This window comes from Lepidochelys kempii, chromosome 4, assembly GCF_965140265.1.
Source record: "Lepidochelys kempii isolate rLepKem1 chromosome 4, rLepKem1.hap2, whole genome shotgun sequence".
Classification (NCBI taxonomy): Eukaryota; Metazoa; Chordata; order Testudines; family Cheloniidae; genus Lepidochelys; species Lepidochelys kempii.
This window is the reverse complement of record NC_133259.1, coordinates 129,038,097-129,057,511: the sequence shown is the minus strand read 5'-3', so window position 1 is coordinate 129,057,511 and position 19,415 is coordinate 129,038,097.

The following is a 19,415-nucleotide window of genomic DNA, read 5'->3' as shown; positions in this document are numbered from 1 at the left end:
TGAAGATGTCATCAATGTAGCGCAAGTAGAGTAGGGGTGTTAGGGGATAAGAGCTAAGGAAGCGTTGTTCTAAGTCAGCCATAAAAATGTTAGCATACTGTGGGGCCATGCGGGTACCCATAGCAGTGCCGCTGACTTGAAGGTATACATTGTCCCCAAATGTGAAATAGTTGTGGGTGAGGACAAAGTCACAAAGTTCAGCCACCAGGTTTGCAGTGACATTATCGGGGATACTATTCCTGACGGCTTGTAGTCCATCCTTGTGTGGAGGAATGTTGGTGTAGAGGGCTTCTACATCCATAGTGGCCAGGATGGTGTTTTCAGGAAGATCACCGATGGATTGTAGTTTCCGCAGGAAGTCAGCAGTGTCTCGAAGATAGCTGGGAGTGCTGGTAGCGTAGGGCCTGAGGAGAGAGTCCACATAGCCAGACAATCCTGCTGTCAGGGTGCTAATGCCTGAGATGATGGGGCGTCCAGGATTCCCAGGTTTATGGATCTTGGGTAGCAGACAGAATAACCCCGGTCAGGGTTCTAGGCATGTCTCTGCACAGATCTGTTCCTGTGCTTTTTCAGGGAGTTTCTTGAGCAGATGGTGTAGTTTCTTTTGGTAAACCTCAGTGGGATCAGAGGACAATGGCCTGTAGAATGTGGAGTTAGAGAACTGCCTAGAAGCCTCTTGTTCATATTCCAACTTATTCATGATGACGACAGCACCTCCTTTGTCAGCCTTTTTGATTATGATGTCAGAGTTGTTCCTGAGGTTGTTGCTGGCATTGTGTTCTGCACGGCTGAGGTTATGGGGCAAGTGATGCTGCTTTTCCACAATTTCAGCCCATGCATGTCGATGGAAGCAATCTATATAGAAGTTCAGTCTGTTGTTTCAACCTTCAGGGGGAGTCCACGCAGAATCCTTTTTTTTGTAGTGTTGGTAGGAAGGATTCTGTGGGTTAGTATGTTGTTCAGAGGTGTGTTGGAAATATTCTTTGAGTTGGAGATATCGAAAGTAGGATTCTAAGTCACCACAGAACTGTATCACATTCATGGGCCTGAAGGGACAAAAGGAGATAGGACAGACTCTTCTGCTGGGCTAGGAGTATAGCTGGAAAGGTTAACAATATTGTCAGGTGGGTTAACGGAACTACTGTTGTGGCTCCTTGTGGCAGGTAGCTGTTTAGATAGTTTAGTGTCCTTTTTCCTTTGTAGAAAAGCAAAGTTTGTGTTGTAAATGGCTTGTCTAGTTTTTGTAAAATCTATCCAAAAGGAAATTTGTGTGGAAGATTGTTTTTTTATGTGAATATCCATTTTGAGAGCTCATTCTTAATCTTTCCCTGTTTGCTGTATAGGATGTTGATCACGTGGTTTCGTAGTTTCTTTGAGAATGTGTGGCACAATCTCTCAGCATAGTCTGTGTGATATGTAGATTGTAATGGATGACATTCTGTTCTTTGGATGACATACAGCTAGCCAAGAGGAGTGAAAATTCTCTAATCTCTTGTAGTAGGTAATTACATATCTGTGGGTCAATCAAACATCAAGTCAGTGCTGAGACCTTCACCCCACAGTCCATCTGTCACATTATCCCTGTTTGGTTAACGTATGGTACTCTTGGTAGGCAGTGCCTAAAATAGCTAGATGTGTAGCCCATTGAGAGCTTTGAAGATGATGACCAGGACCTTAAAGAGCATCTCAGGTGTGGCTTAAACTGTGCATGAGTATGTAGGATTAATAGGTAAATGCCCTCTGTAGAGGGAGCAGTCATGTTTTTTTGTTTTTTCAAAGTGCATCCTTCCAGCAATATTTGTGTCTTACTTGGCTTCAATTTAAAACTTCCTGTGATCTAACTGTTCCATGAAGAAGCCACACAGTATTTGAATTAATAGCAATAATGAGGTGTGCACAGTGTTTTACATTTGTTCAGGGCACTGTAGAAAGAGCATAATCCCTTTCAACAGGAGTTCACAAGTTAAAATGGCACACATTCATTTCAGCACAAAATGCCATAAGGTTTATGGTGGTGAGGTGCATGGTTATTCTTTTGTATTTTACCATCTTACGCCTCTAGGAAAGGGATTTTTAATTGTTCAGCACATTTACATTTTGTACATCTACAGCACTCTAATTATTAATTATTTATTATTATTATTATTATTATTAAAGTGGGTTGCAATGCCTTTCTTATGCTCTCCATCTCTGTTTTTAGTAATTTCAATGGGAGGGTTGTTTGCTTCTTTTTCTTCCAAGTAGTATAGGCCACAGATCCAATCATCTGTCATCGTCCTCCTCTCCAGAGAGAACTAAACATCAGTAATGCATCCTCAAAAGTTGGTGGTGGGTGCATAACTGGTTGGAAAACCATTCCCAGAGAGTAGTTATCAGTGGTTCACAGTCAAGCTGGTAGAGCATATCGAGTGGGGTCCCACAGGGATCAGTTCTGGGTCTGGTTCTGTTCAATATCTTCAACAGTGATTTAGATAATGGCATAGAGAGTACACTTATAAAGTTTGTGGATGATACCAAGCTGGGAGGAGTTGCAAGTTTTTTGGACGATAGGATTAACATTCAAAGTGATCTGGACAAAACTGGAAAGCGTCCAGCGGAGGGCAACGAAAATGATCAGGGGACTGTAACACATGACTTATGAGGAGAGGCTGAGGGAACTGGGATTGTTTAGTCTGCAGAAGAGAAGAATGAGGGGGGATTTGAGAGCTGTTTCCAACTACCTGAAAGGGGGTTCCAAAGAGGATGGATCTAGGCTGTTCTCAGTGGTGGCAGATGACGGAACAAGAAGCAATGGTCTCAAGTTGCAGTGGGAGAGGTCTAGGTTGGATATTAGGAAATACTATTTCACTAGGAGGGTGGTGAAGCACTGGAATGCGTTACTTAGAAAGGTGGTGGAATCTCCTTCCTTTGAGGTTTTTAAGGTCAGTCTTGACAAAGCTCTGGCTGGGATGATTTAGTTGGGGACCGGTCCTGCTTTGAGCAGGGGGTTGGACTAGATGACCTCCTGAGGTCCCTTCCAACCCTGATATTCTATGATTCTATGACAAACTGAGAAATGGTGTAAAGTAAATACGATGAAATTCAATAAGGACAAATGCAAAGTATTCCAATCAGTTGCACACATACAAAATGGGAAATGACTGCTTAGGAAGGAGTACTGTGGAAAGGGATCTGGGGGGGCCATAGTGGATCACAAGCTAAATATGAGTCAACAGTGTAACACTGTTGAGAAAAAAGCAAAATCATTCTGGGATGAATTAGCAGGAGTGTTGTAAGCAAGACAGGAGAAGTAATTCTTCTACTCTACTCTGCGCTTATGAGGCCTCAACTAGAGTATTGTGTCCAGTTCTGGGTGCCACATTTCAGGAAAGATGTGGATAAAATGGAGAATGTCCAGAAAAAAGCAACAAAAATTATTAAAGGTCTAGAAAACATGACCTATCAGGGAAGATTGAAAAAAATTGGGATTGGTTAGTCTGGAGAAGAGAAGACTAAGAGGGGACATAATAATAGCTTTCAAGTACATAAAAGATTGTTACAGAGAGGGAGAAAATTTGTTCTTCTTAACCTCTGAGGATAGGAGAAGACGCAATGAGCTTAAATTGCAGCAAGGTTTTAGGCTGGACATTAGGAAAAACTTCGTAACTGTCAGGGTGGTTAAGTGCTGGAATAAATTGCCTAGGGAGGTTGTGGAATCTCCATCATTGGAGATTTGTAAGAGCAGGTTAGACAAACACCTGTCAGAGGTGGTCTAGATAATACTTAGTCCTGCCATGAGTGCAGGGGACTGGACTACATGACCTCTCAAGGTCCCTTCCAGTCCTATGATTCTATGAAATCTCTTCCATGTTTACAAATGTTTTCTGGGAATAATCATAGATGCCATTTGAAAAATTTTGGACCTTAACTTTCAAGTCTCCTGTCTGAAAACTGAGGTCTTCTATGTAAAAAATAATGCTTTGCACAGAGACAATCACATTTTATTTGGAGAAACTTCCAGTCCTACGATTCTATGGTTCTATTAAAAAGAGCTTTCTGGGTCTCTGCCTAGTCAGTCTTCAACTTCTCCTCTGAAACACAAGAACCTTTATGCAAAAGGACATGCTATCAACTTCCAATTCTCTCTCCCTCTCTGTTAATCTGTCGCTATCTCTTTCTGCCTCTTCTATGTAATATTGCCTGTCTAAATCCCTAACACAGCAATCAATAAACCAGGCATCCCATGGCATCTAGCCTTTGTGCCCTTCACAATGATGAATTTCTATTTGTGCCTCAAACATATTTACTTTGCCAGGCATTCAATTAAAACTGAACAAGAGAGCACGCTGATATGATCAAATATTTAGACGAATGAGGAATTCACAGTGAACTGCACAAATATTTAGAATCCGGTGTGTGTCAGGCAGCAATCAATGGAAATCTAAACACAAGAAATGACTAGTGAGATGGAAATATATATAAAAGAAGGAAAACAGATGATCCTAAGGTAAAAACCTTGGCACGAGATCGAAAGAGGGGCATGTGTGTGGCTCCTGTTAACATCAGAAATGAGGCACTGAGGGAAAAGTGATGCTGACAGGACTATAGCCCTCCATTTGATTTGTATAAATAAGCACATGTCAGTAAATACAATTTATTTTAACTCTTTGTTTCATGCTCCTGCATGATTCTTATTCTCTATCTCAAGAAAAGGTTGCATATTGACATGAAAACATGCAGTAAGGTAAATTTAAGTAAAGGAAAATCTAATCGTATCCATCCACTCAGCTACTTATATGGCCTCCATAATATTTGAGGGCCAGATCCTCAAAGGTATTTAGGAACCTAATTCCCATTGATTTCAATGGAAGCATAGGCCCCTCAATGTCTTTGAGAATCTGGGCCTGAGGCCTTGCAAATGATGACTCTCAAGGAAAACTTCCTGTCCATTAAATCTATTAGACCCCAAATTAATCATTAAAGGGAAGAGGTGGAAGCCCTATCACTTAAGATATTCAACACTCGCCTGCATGAAGCAATTGAAAATATATGGTAGGGAACTTGCTTGAAGTATGTTTGTGTCACAGGGTAATACCCCTTTGGGTACTCCCACATTAAACAACAGTATACCCCAAATGAATGAAAGATAGTAAGAGGTACAAAAAAGGGCCACCATAGCTAAAGAAAGTAGAAGAAGCAGTTAGAGGCAAAAAGGGATCCTTTAAAAATTGGAAGTTAAATCCTACTGAGGAAAATAGAAAGGAGCATAAACTCTGGCAAGTCAAGTGTAAAAGTATAATTAGGCAGGCCAAAAATGAATTTGAAGAGGAACTTGCCAAAGACTCAAAAGTAAAAGCATTTTGAAAGTATATCAGAAGCAGGAAACCTGTCAAACAATCAGTGGGGCTACCAGATGATTGAGGAGTTAAAGGAGCTCTCAAGGAAGTAAAGAACAGAATTCTCAGATACATAGATGAACATGATTTGTTGGGGAAGAGTCAAGATGGATTTTGCAAAGGGAAATCATGCCTCACTAATATATTACAATTCTTTGAATGGGTCAACAAACATGTGGACAAGGGCTTTCCAGTTGATATAGTGTACCTGAACTTCCAGAAAGACTCTGTCAAGGTCCCTCACCAAATTTTCTTAAGCAAAGTAAGCAGTCATGGAATAAAAGGGAAGTCATGGATCAATAATTGGTTAAAAGACTGAAAACAAAGGGTAGGAATAAATGGTCAGTTCTCAGAATGGAGACAGCTAAACAGTGATGTCTCCCAGGGATCTGTCCTGGGACCAGTGCTGTTCAACATATTCATAAATGATCTGGAAAAAGGGGTAAACAGTGAGGTGCCAAAATTTGCAGACAATACAAAATTACTCAAGATAGTTAATTCAAAAGCAGACTGTGAAGAGTTACAAACTGGGTGAGTGGGCAACAAAATGGCAGATGAAATTCAATGTTGATAAATGCAAAGTAATGCACATTGGAAGACATAATCCCAATTAGACATACAAAATGATGGGATCTAAATAAGCTTTTGCCACACAAGAAAGAGATCTTGGAGTCATTGTGGATAGTTCTCTGAAAACAATGTGCAGCAGCAGTCAAAGACGCTAACATAATATTAGGAACCATTAGGAAAGGGCTAGATAATAAGACAGAAGATATCATAATGACACTATATAAATCCCTGGTACACCCCCACCTTGAATACTGCATGAAATTCTGGTTGCTTCATCTCAGAAAATATATATTAGAATTGGAAAAGGTACAGAAAAGGACAACAAAAATGATTAGGGGTATGGAAGAGCCTTAATAGGAAAAGAGGTTAAAAAGACTGGGACTTTTCAGCTTGGAAAATAGAGGACCAAGGAGGGCTATGACAGAGGACTATAAAATCATGAATGGTGTGGAAAAACGAATAAGGAAGTGTTATTTACTCCTTCACACAACACAAGAACCAGAGGTCACTCACTGAAATTAATAGGCAGCAGGTTTAAACCAAACAAAGGAAATTCTTCTTCAAACAACACACAGTCAACTTGTGGAATTCATTGCCAGGGAATGTTGTGAAGGCCAAAACTATAATGGGGTTAAAAAAAGAATTAGGTAAGTTCATAGAGGATAGGTCTATCAATGGCTCTTAGCCAAGATGGTCAGGGATGCAACCCCATGCTTTGGATGTCCTTAGCCTCTGACTTCCAGAAGCTGGGAGCTGACAATACGGGATGGATCACTCAATGACAATACAGGATGGATCACTCAATGATGAGATGTTCTGTTTATTCCCTCTGAAGCATCTGGAGCTGGCCACTGACAGAAGAGTAAGCTAGACGGACTATTGGTCTGACCTGGTATGGCCATACTTATGTTCTAAGTTGTCATTTTTCTTCTTGGGATCAGGGGGGGAGTTATTTTTATTTCTATTGTCATGGCATCTCAAAGCCCAAAATATGGATCAGGGTCCCACTGTACTTTACACTGTACAGACAAACAACACAAAGATGGATCTACACAATATCTGTACAGACAAACAACACAAAGGTCTACACAATATGCAATAAAGCCCTTATTCGGCAAGATACTTAAGCATGTGCCTAATTTTCAGTAAATGAGTAATCCCATTGGTGCTTGAAGACAGGCATGTGTTTAAGGGCATGGGGGTCAAAGTGAATTAATAGACAAATGGTGGAATGGGAGATGGGGGAGGAAGTACCAGTTGAGAGCAGCGAGTCACAGTGGTCTTAGTAAGCACAGTTTCCTGCCAGCCTAATCAATGGCTGCAGAGGTTCAGGACATCCTGGCAAAGGTAAGTTTTGGAGAGGGATTTTAGAGAGGGTGAGATGGTGACTTTGAGAATCCTGCTGGGAGCCTTTTGGGTTCCTGTTTTCCAGTCTTAGATGTTAAATAATGTAAATGGACTTCTACTGGTGCATCTGATTGATTTAAGAATAAGTAAATGAAGTACATACTTAGACTATCTGTAGGGTGACCATATGTCCCATATTGGCCAGGACAGTCCCTATTTTAAGCCCTGTCCCTGCCGTCCCAATGGTTTTTGGGCAAAACCGGGCATTTTTCCCACTTTCTCTTGCCAATTGATCAGCAGTTGACAAGAGCAAACTGGACAAATGCACAGGTTTGCCAAAAAACTGGGATACAATCCCTAGTGGAGCACAGAGGAACATGCGGGGAGGGGGCAAGCAGCAACACCAACCCTGAGTGGGAGGGAGGGCTCAGGAAAGCGGCTTGAGCCAGGCCAGCCATGCCTGGGTAGATGGCAGGGGCTCTTGGGCTGGCTACATGCACAGGGGTAGTGGGGGCAGGGTTGCCAGGCATCCGTTTTTTGACCGGAACGCCTGGTCGAAAGGGGACCCAGCAGCTCAGGTCAGCACTACCGAACAGACCATGAAAAGTTAAAAAGCTCCGTGCAACTCCCAGAAGTGGCCACCAGGTCCCTGCAGCCCCTAGATGCATGGGCTGCCAGGGAGGCTTCACACGCTGCCCCCACTTCAAGGGCTGGCTCCGCAACTCCCATTGGCTGGGAACCGCAACCAATGGGAGCTGCAAGGTTGACACCCGCGGGTGCGAGGGCAGTGCCTAGAGCCTCCCTGGCCACCCATGTGTCTAGGGGCTGCAGGGACTTGGTGGCCACTGCCTGGGAGCCTCAGTAAGCGCCACTGGGACCCTGTACCACACCCCATCCCCCTGCCCCAGCCAGGAGTCCCGTCCCACACCCAAACTCCCTCCTGGAGCCCTCACCCCCCTCCAACACTCCAATTTCCTGCCCCAGGCCCCTCCTGCCCCCAAACTCCTCATCCCCAACCCCACCCCAGAGCCCACCCCCCCAGGAGGAGCCCTCACTCCCCCCTGCACCCCAACCCCTTGCTTCAGCTCAGTGAAAGTGAGTGAGGGTGGGGGAGAGTGAGCAACGGAGGGAGAGGGGATGGAGCGAGTGTGGGCAGGGCCTCAGAGAAGGGGTGGGGCCTTAGGGAAGGGGCGGGGCAGGGACAGGGCAGGGGGTGTTCAGTTTTGTGCAATTAGAAAGTTGGCAACCCTAAGAGCGGGGCAGCAGGGAGGGCTCAGGCCAGCCCCATGCAGGCGGGCTCTGGCCAGTCCTACACTTGAGGGGGAAAGGAGGGCTACCTCAGACCGGCCCCGTGTGCTGGGTGGGGGCGTGTCTCAAACTGGCCCTACCCCCTGTCGCATTTTCTCTTTGGGAAAATATGGTCACCCTAACTATCTGACACCCAATAGGGGGCTGGTCTGGGTTACCTGATAGCTCCTTTTTGCCTCTCTTATATGAGGTTAGGGACAGAAAAATTGTTATATTGCAGAGAGAGGTCACTCGTGGTGTTCATCAGAGACTCCAGGGGATTTATGTGTTGCCATATGAAATCCACTCCTCACACTGCAATTTCAAATCCATTTCTCCCCTGTGAACATTATCCATTTGTTTACACCCTTTAAGCCAATATCCTGCCTGTTTTGTATATGGGTGCCATACCTGGTCTAAGAGTCAAGCATTCGTATGTGGTGCTTCGTTACATTTATCTCTTGCGCTCCAGCGGTGCTGCTCAGTAAAGAAGAATCCGAGGGTTTCCCTAGATGCTCTGCAGACTGTAGATTCACCAAGAGAGCTCTCACAGTAATGACATGCAGAATCTCAGAATATAGTCTCACGGGTCGGAAGGGGAAGGAACAGCTCTCAGAGTTAACCATGTTAAACAGGCCTGTCTGCAAATCCCAGACTACTACCAGGTTGCTTTTCCAGTACTAATCCGAGATCTAGGTCTGTCATGAGTGTGAACTCTTCAGTACACAGTTCAGTAATTTATGGGAGGTTTGTGAAGGAGACAATGTTTTGGAAATTGGCCGTGCAGTGGATTAGGGCCTGACTGAGGACACCTTGCTTATCTTGGTGAGCACTGACATGAATGGCCACATTCAGGGCCATATTAAGGCAATCCAGGGCCCTAAACACACAGAGACTGGGGCCTCTCCTCTTTTATCATGCCAACCCCTCCACATGCAGAATGCTGTCTGAGTTCTAGCCCCCCTCGACCACCTACTTTCCTGGAACCCCTGCCCTGAAAATCCCAAGATGCCTACAAATTGTATGTGATTAATTTAAGTCTCATTCACTTTCATGGGACCTAAGCACATGCTTAAGGGCTGCCCTGAGAAAGATTCCTTCCTGGATTGGGACCTGTAAGCTTTTGTCATCAGCTGTGTGATGCAAACGTTCACCCCATACTTTCTCTGAAAGGTTTAATGCAGATTGAGAAGGGGGCTAGTTAACCCAAGAAGCTGCAGCTGAGGGGAATCCGGTGGCTGAGCAATCCTGACTGAGTGAGGGAGCCCAGCTGAGGAGGAACAAGCTGGGCTGGACTTACAAAGGCAGGACATTGGTAGCAGATAGGGGGCTGCTGGAAAAGTCAGCTGTTGCCTCTTGGGAGAGGTGTTTGAAAGTTGCAGAGGCATATAGCCTGCAATTGCTCCCTAGGAGGAGGGAGAGGTGAAGCTGGCAAACCCAGAAAGGGGAGAGTGCCAAATGGTAAGGAAAGGTGTCAGGGAAAGGTAGTAAGGTCCAGGAGGGAACAGACCTTGATTGCAGGCTGAAGGGTCCTTGAGCCAGAACGCAGAGGAGATGAGTCTGGGTTCCCCTGCCAGCATCTGAGGAATTGGCACTGTGAGGCAGCGAGTGGGAAAACTGCCTGGGGTTGTGGAAGAAAGACTTTGATATCCCGGGAGGGGAAAATGTGACTAGTGATCTAGCCAGAGGGCCGAGTCACGGAGAGGCAGCTACTGGAATGGGAGAGGGGCTGTAAATCCAGTTAGGATAGAAAGATGTTGTTGCAACTGGGTGAAGGAGTGCTGACCTTGTGCAGCTAATCCCTAGAATGTCCAGGAGGTGGCTCCGTCCTAGCAATGAGTGGAGCAGCCTGTCACAGGCACCAACATTTAAAGTGCCACTGTTAGGTTTCAGAATTAACATTGCATAGACCCTGAACAGAGTAGTTTGCACCACTCTGAGAGCTACTCTTTCCGATTGTACACTCAGGAATAATTGGGAATTTGAAAAGTTTACTTTGCAACCAGAAAGACGGAAAATGGATTGGATCCTTAGAGAAGTGCCCACATCTGAGGGGAATCAGTTCCAGGTGTCTGTGCTATCCACCCAGTTACTCATAGGAGCCCCTTCACCAGAGTATTTGTGTATTCACAATGAAGTACTCAACTCTGAAAAACGTCATGTACTGTATCATGCTTCCCCGACAGCTCTTAGAAAGGAAACTTTGATATTAAAGCTGGATGATACTTCCCAATTTACTGTCCTTTTGACTTTACAATAGATTCAGATGGAATTTCATTAGAACAGACAACTGACTTTTTGATACAAATCCATTTCAAAAGCAAGAGGGAGGAAGGTGCCTGTGTAATACTGATCAGGCGAGGGCACCAGTTTGGCCAATCCATGATGTAGTTTAAAATAATTAAGTCTGTGAATTTAAAACTCATATCAGATTCATGCTGTGTAAAAACTGTCAGCTAGTTTAACCTGTACACAATGCAGCAAAGTGCCTTCTGGAAATCGGCTCTGAGCAGAAAAACTGCAATTTTGCAAGATACTCAGATAATACGCAAAAGCAGTAACATTTACATTTAGCAAGCATGGAAATTTATTTCCTTGCATGGAATCACAGAGGTAGATTCCGCCATCTTTACACCGTTTTCAGGAGCAGTACTCTTGCAGTGGGTGTACTTGCTAAGCATAATACTCTTAGTATTAACAGACTTCGACCCACAGAAATTAGAAATGGAAATAACCTACTAGCACACATAGGCATAGGGGGGATGTTCCGGTAAATTTTGACATGACCATATTTCTGAGCCTTGTGCCTTTGCCTTCTACAGATATTTGAGAACCAGAGCCCTTTGAGTACAAATTCTTGCAAAAAGATCACTTTGAACTTGAAACTTTGAATTGTATATTTAATTGTAAAATTCACAATTCATGCCGAGATGATTGAATAATTTATTGAAATAATCAGGGAATAAAAACATGAAATGTGCTTACCTAGCTAAGTCAGGGTGAATTACAGTCAAGTATACATTTGAAATCATGCTCATACGACTAACCATCATGAAAACCGGAAACAAATTGCAATATACGTTTTGAGCAGTGAGGGGTAATTAATCATTGGAACAGATTACAAAGCAGTATGGTAAATTCTTCATTTGGGATTTCTTAAATCAAGAATGAAGTCTTTCCAAAAGAGATGCTCTACTTCAGGTTGTTGTGTTAGATACAAGAATGGCTGGGTGAATTTCTCTGGTCTGTGTTGTACTGGAGGACAGGCAAGATGACCATAACTGTCCTTCCTAGCTTTAACATTTATGAATCTATGAATCTAACTGTATATTCAGTTGTAATCATAATTAACACAATTCATATTATTCTGGTTAGTTACTTAAGACACTTGGTATTTTTTTTCTGTTTTCCGGTTAAGAGCTTGACTGATCCAGCTAATCTTTGCCTAGGTGTGGTGTCATCCAATATGAAAGTCTCCGGGCTCCAGTAAGGATGGCTTTAGGCAGGGGTCACTCTGCAGGAAATAAAGGTGGCAATATTCTTCCAAGCTCTCCTCACAAAATTAACTCTACCTACATGAGTTGCTGCTCACTATATATTGTGCAGATGTTCAAAATATGACAAAGATCTGAGCAGCACTGGGCTCCCCTTTGGTGGGCTTCAGTATGCCCCTGGACTCTGCTGGGGTCTCTGGACCTGGCTCCTTCTTGACTGGGGAACACAAATGAGTGCTGGTATCTCCGAATAGAGCTGGTCAAAAGCTGTTTGATGGAACAGTTTTCTATTGTAAAATAGATTCCAAAGCCAGAAGGGACCAGTGTGATCATCCAGTCTGACCTCGTGTATAACACAGCCCATGGAACTTTCCCAAAATAATTCCTAGAACATATTTTTAGAGCATCATTTTGATTTAAAAATTGCCAGTGGTGGAGAGTCTACCATGGCCCTTGCTAAGTTGCTCCAATGGTTAATTACTCTCCTTGTTAAAAATGTACAACTTTTTTTCCCCTCTGAATTTGTCTAGCTTCAACTAGATTGTGTTACACCTTTCTCTGCAAGATGGAAGAGCCCATTATTAAATGTGTGTTCCCCGTGTAGTTACTTATAGACAGTTCTCTTAAGCTAAATAGATTCAGCTCCTTGAGTCTATCACTATCAGGCATGTTTTATAATCTTGTAATTATTCTTCTGGCTCTCTGAACTCTCTCAAATTTATCAACCTCCTTCTTGAGTTGTGGGCATCAGAACTACATACTGTAATACAGCAGTTGTCATACCAGTGCCAAATACAGAGGTAAATCTCTACCCATACTCAAGATTTCCTTGTTTGGAAGCATGGAGTGCTTGCACTAGTCCTTTTGGCCCCAGCATCACAATGGGAGCTCATGTTCTGATGATTATTTACCATGATTCTGGAATCTTTTTCAGCCTCTCTGCTTCCCAAGATAGTTTCCCCCATGGGGGGAGGGATAGCTCAGTGGTTTGGAGAATTGGCCTGCTAAACCCAGGGTTGTGAGCTCATTCCTTGAGGGGGCCATTTAGGGATCTGGGGCAAAAATTGGGGATTGGTCCTGCTTTGAGCAGGGGTTGGACTAAATGACCTCCTGAGGTCCCTCTCAATGCCAATATTCTATGATTGTTTAAATTTGTCCTACATTCTTTGTTCCTATATGTACACATTTACATTTAGCTGTATTAAAATGCACATTGTTGGCTTATACCCAGCTTACCAAACTATCCAGATCACTCTAATCAGTGACCTGTCCTCTACATTATTTCCCACTCCCACAATTTTTGTGTCATCTGCAAATTAGACAGTTAATTTTCTTTTTCTTCCAGGTCATTAATAAAAATAATAAAAAGCATTGGCTCAAGAACCAATCCCTGCAGGACCCCACTAGAGAAACATATGCTCAATAATGACTCTCCATTTACAATTACACTTGAGATCTATCAGTTAGCCAGTTTTTTGTTTTTTGTTGTTTTTTTTTTGTCACAGAACAAATGAAATGTTTCACAGGAGCATGTCGATTTTGAGAAAGTTTGACAAACATTTCAAAACAATCTGAAACTGAAATGGAGTTTTCATTTTGACTTTATCATTGTTTTGTTTCTACTTTTTTTAAAAAAAAGTTTTTTCCACTCTTTTAATTTTAATATTTAAATGTTATACTTAATACTTTAGATTATAATATAATGTTTTGACATAACTGACCCAAAACATTTCAATAAGGTCATTCTGATGTTTCTAAATCAAAATATTTCAGAATTTTTGTTCCATAACATATTTCAAGATTTCAACTTTTCATAATTTGCAGATTTTTTTTTATTTTTATTTTTTGAAATATTGGAATTTCCCTTGGATAGGAAATACCATTTTCTGACCAATTTCCCTCCCAAACCACACTTACTTGTGTCACCAAAATGAGAGAATGTTCATGGTAAATTTGGCAGTTCTGATGTTCCCTCTCCTTTCTGCATGAGGATTGAAATAGTTAACAGCATTGTCATTTAGATAATCATTGCTAGGCATCATCTGAGGTAACACTTTAATGACAGGAATGTTGTCATTCACACCTCTCAGACCTTTGGTTCCAGGACCTTTGCAAGCTCACTTCTTCAGTGGTTAAACTTGGCTCAAAGTTTTGAGGTGTGCTTCACAACTCTCACATTTTGACTTTTTTTTTTTTTAAAAAAGCCAAGATTCTGGAGCTCAAGATTGTAGCTTCAGAGAGATGCCAATACAGTGTATGGGCAAATACTGGCTCTTTCTGAGGCCTAGTTTTAGGTGTCTCCTAACTGAGCAAAATGCCTCTACTTACTACAAACCAGGCTCAGTGACTTTCAGAGAGCTGAATAGGGGCTTTGTTGTGCCATAGAGGACAAAATTAGTTGTATTGCAAGAGAATTCTTTGTTCATTTGCAGCTGGATAAGGATTAGATGGCCCATAAGTGAAGTAAGCTGTTTAGTGCGTCTGGCCCTGAATACTCTGAACATCTCTCCATCCTTTAGGAGTATTTCTGATGGATTAGCTGCACACACTGTTGCAGGGTGAAACATTAAGGAAGTGCTATGAAACTTCCTTATGACAAATTTAAATAGATGCTGTGTGTTTAGAGGCTGTGCACCTTCTCCCTGCTCAGCTCATAAATATTATATGACTAGTGGGATTCCATGCATCAGCACAAATCAGCTGCCTTTGGCAAGCTACAGTAGCTATACCATAAAGATGGGCCTGACCCTCCACCACTGGCGGATCTAATTTGGAGTATGTTACTGTTGTTTATGGCCAGGATGCTCTAACCCATATCAGCATAGAAAATTGTGTCACATTTCAGCTACAGTAGACTGCAAATTAGCTTGTTCAGCAGCTAGAGAGAAGGCTTTATTACTCTGGGGGAATCACCTTGTACAGCTCTTTTTGAGACAAGAGGGGTGCCATTTGTATGATCACTCAAGGGGAATTTCCAGACAAGCCAAGAGGGGTTGTTATTTTTTTTTCATCCTGTATTTCAAATCTTTCAGGCTGCCAGTTTGCTGATGCTTCGCTCCAGCAACTTCCTGAAGCTGAAAACCTGCTTGGCCTTCTCTGCAGCGGAGAGACATGGCTGCGGCTGCCCTGTCTGCAAGAAGAGGCAGATTTCAATCAGCTCGAAAAAGTGATGGAATGAGGAACGTTCTGTCTAAAGTGATCAGCATCTCATCTGGAACTGGAGACAGCCAGTAAGAGTGAGGACCTTGAAGAATGACCTACTGCTGCTGTCAAAGTATCCAGCTTGGAATAAACTACTTTCTGTACATTACTGAAGTGCCTTGCTCTTTGATCTCATTGTGCCAATTTAGGATCCTGACCCTGAGCAGCCACGCAGCAATATAGGAAGTGGATATTTCTATTGCAACTAGCCAAGGGATCGCAAGAACCTGTGAACTCAAAGGAACGTTGCAAGTTTGAGTGGTCAACCCACACTTGGGCAATATTCTGCTTAATCACACGAGTGCTAGGTGTGACACCCTGATTCATGAGTCTATTCCTAAGGAGTAGGGCACTTTAAGCACTTGCTTAATTTTAAGCAGGTACTTAATACAGCTGGTCAAAAATTTCCCAACCAAATTGTTTTTCAATGGAAATTTAGGTTTTAAACACGCCCCCCCACCCGCCCGCACACACACACACATACAAAGTGTCTGCTTTCTGCAGGAGGAAAAAAACACGTTGTCAAGGTTCCTCCCCCACTCTGAACTCTAGGGTACAGATGTGGGGACCTGCATGAAAAAACCTCCTAAGCTTATCTTTACCAGCTTAGGTCAAAACTTCCCCAAGGTACAAAATATTCCACCCGTTGTCCTTGGACTGGCCGCTACCACCACCAAACTAATACTGGTTACTGGGGAAGAGCTGTTTGGACGCGTCCTTCCCCCCAAAATACTTCCCAAAACCTTGCACCCCACTTCCTGGACAAGGTTTGGTAAAAAGCCTCACCAATTTGCCTAGGTGACTACAGACCCAGACCCTTGGATCTTAAGAACAATGAACAATCCTCCCAACACTTGCACCCCCCCTTTCCTGGGAAATGTTGGATAAAAAGCCTCACCAATTTGCATAGGTGACCACAGACCCAAACCCTTGGATCTGAGAACAATGAAAAAGCATTCAGTGTGTTACAAGAAGACTTTTAATAAAAAATAGAAGTAAATAGAAATAAAGAAATCCCCCCTGTAAAATCAGGATGGTAGATATCTTACAGGGTAATTAGATTCAAAAACATAGAGAACCCCTCTAGGCAAAACCTTAAGTTACAAAAAAGATACACAGACAGAAATAGTTATTCTATTCAGCACAATTCTTTTCTCAGCCATTTAAAGAAATCATAATCTAACACATACCTAGCTAGATTACTTACTAAAAGTTCTAAGGCTCCATTCCTGGTCTATCCCCGGCCAAGACCCAGCAACAGACAGACACAGACCCTTTGTTTCTCTCCCTCCTCCCAGCTTTTGAAAGTATCTTGTCTCCTCATTGGTCATTTTGGTCAGGTGCCAGTGAGGTTACCTTTAGCTTCTTAACCCTTTACAGGTGAGAGGAGCTTTCCCCTGGCCAGGAGGGATTTCAAAGGGGTTTACCCTTCCCTTTATATTTATGACACACGTTCTAACAAATAAACATTGGAACACTGAAAGTGTCAGCCCAAGGCAGATTTGGAAATTTGCTGTGGTTCATGGAGGTTGCAGTTCAGGTGTTTCATGTCTCCGTATTGAAAGACGGAGTCAGAAAACTCCTTTTGACTCCCAATTTTGAAAATCTTGCCCAAAATTTCCAAAGGCAAACATTCCTGTTACTCGGCTAAATGCTAAATTGGTAAAATATGTTAATAGTGAGAAGAAGAAAACAGACCCAATAGATCACTAAACAAAAATCTGAGGCCCAGATCCATAAAGGGACTGAGACATTGCAATGCTGAGCATCATGGGACCTAAATGTTATGTTCCTGGACAATCCCCGGAACAACACTGCAATCCACAAAGCCTGGGTTAGGTATGTCAGCTCCTGATGTGATGCATGGGGAGAGAGAGGCACCATAGGACGTAATCTATAGAAGTCCGCACATTAGGCAGGGAGCTGCACAGGGTAACCATTGGGGGATGCTGACGAGAGGAGTGTATCCTACACCGTATCCCTCTCACAGAGCTAGGCAACTAAGTCTGGGCTGCAAGGAGGCACCTATTTGTGCTGGCAATCTACAGCCAGGAACCCCTCTCCTGGAGTAAGTAATTTCTTGCAGTTCTCTCAATATCTCCTGTTGACATTGTTCCCCTTTGGATAAATTTTAAGGAGTCAGCAGGGGAACTGGATACTGGATCTGCCACTTCCCAGGTAAGTGACGAAACCACTGGACTATAGAGTTACTCTCACTGTCTTGCTCTGGCCCAATGACTAAGTATTTCATACCCAGTGGAACAGCTTCAATAGAAGAGATTGAATGCCCCCACCCCCTCAGAACCTCCCATAACTCAGTTGTTAGTGCACTCTTGTGGGAGACCTATGTTCAAATCCTTTCTCCTCCATCAGACTGAAGGAGGAATTGATCCCAGTTCTCCCACATCCCAGGCAAGTACTCTAATCACTGAGCTAAAAGTTATAAGGTTGCCAGGGATACCACCCTCCTCCAGTCAGAGTTTGAATGGGACCCAATGTGCTAGGTGGCCTCTGAGCATGCCTACCAGATCGGGCCCTGTAGGCAAGAGAAGCAGATGACCAGCAGTGTACAGGCCCAGAGGCAGAAACTTAGGTAGCACTTTTACTGAAAAAGCATAAGTGCTGAGGGTATGTCTACACTGCAATTAAAAACCCAGGGCTGGCCCATGCCAGCTAACTCGGGCCCCTGGGTCTCAGGCTAAGGGGCTGTTTAAATGCACTGTAGAGGTTCAGGCTTGGGCTACAGCCTGAGCTCTGGGACCCTCCCACCTCTCATGGTCCCCCTCTAGAGCTTGGCCTCCGGCCCAGGGCAGAACATCTACACCACAATTAAATAGCCCCACGAGCCCAAATCAGCTAGCATGGGGCAGCCGCAGTTGCCGAATTGCAGAGCGGCCATTCCCTGAGTGCAATGGAGCCTAAAAATGCCACATAGGTGCCTAAGTATCTTTGTGGATCTGGGCCTAAGAACCTGATTCACCACTGTCTTAACTTTGGGTTTGCACTGCTGTAATTCTGTTGCTTACATAGGTATAAATCGCTGGTGGTGAATCTGGAGCTACAAATACAGGCTGTCTCAGATAATAAGAACATTAAATGGTTTGGGCAAATCTCAAAAAGTGCACGCTTTGAATGGGGTTCACATAAGCATCGGAAGTCTGGATTCTTCCTAGGCATTATGTAATGGCTCCTCTATTTTTGAATTTATTCAAATACTAACTGTCCTAAATTCTTGGCTTTGCAAAACTGTCCTGAAAATGTTGTAAAGTGCAAAATTCTTGGAACCTCCTGCTTCCATTAGTGCTGGAAATACTACACTATGGACTTTCTCGTGGTATTCCAGCACATCTGTTTTAGACAAAAGGATAAGGAAGAATGATCCATTGGTTAGGGAACTAACCTAGGACTTGACTTGTGTTTGATTTCCTTATTCTGCCACAAACTTTCAGTATGATCCTGGACAAGTCACTTAGTCTCTTTGTGCCTCAGTTTCCCTTCTGTCAGTTTGGGAAAATAGCACTGTACTTCTTCACAGGGATCTGGTGAGGATAAATACATTAAAGATTGTGAGTATTCAAATAGTACCGTGAATGGGGACCAAATAAGTACCAAAGATAGAAGCCCAAAGGTGCAGAAGGTTATGAAAACAGAGGATGAAGAGTGAACACATCTTTTTGCTTAAAGGTTTGGTTCAGTTTGGGGTGAGGGAAACTTCTTGTTTTATATGAATCAAAGCAACCAATTTGCTCACCATGTTCAGGATATATAGTAGCGCTGGTCAGAACATTTTCATCAAAATCGATTTTCGTCAGATAATGTCATTTTAACTAAACCAAAATTATTTGCAAAATCATCTCTTAAGATTTTGTTCAGAAGAAAAGTTTTTAAAAAACACAACCCTATTTTAGATATGTTGAAGTGACTGGCTCACTTTGAGAATTTTAGAATATAAAGTTTTGATTTTTCATTTCAGAATTAAATGTTCATTCTTCATTTTGTGTATATGTGTGTGTGTCTGTGTAAGGTCAAAATCTAAACCTTTTTTCAGAATTCCCTTTTGTGAATAATTTCAACATTTTGGCTTTTCATCCCAATTTAGGATGATTTTTCCCCCAAAATCTGAAAAAATTATGTCTCAGAA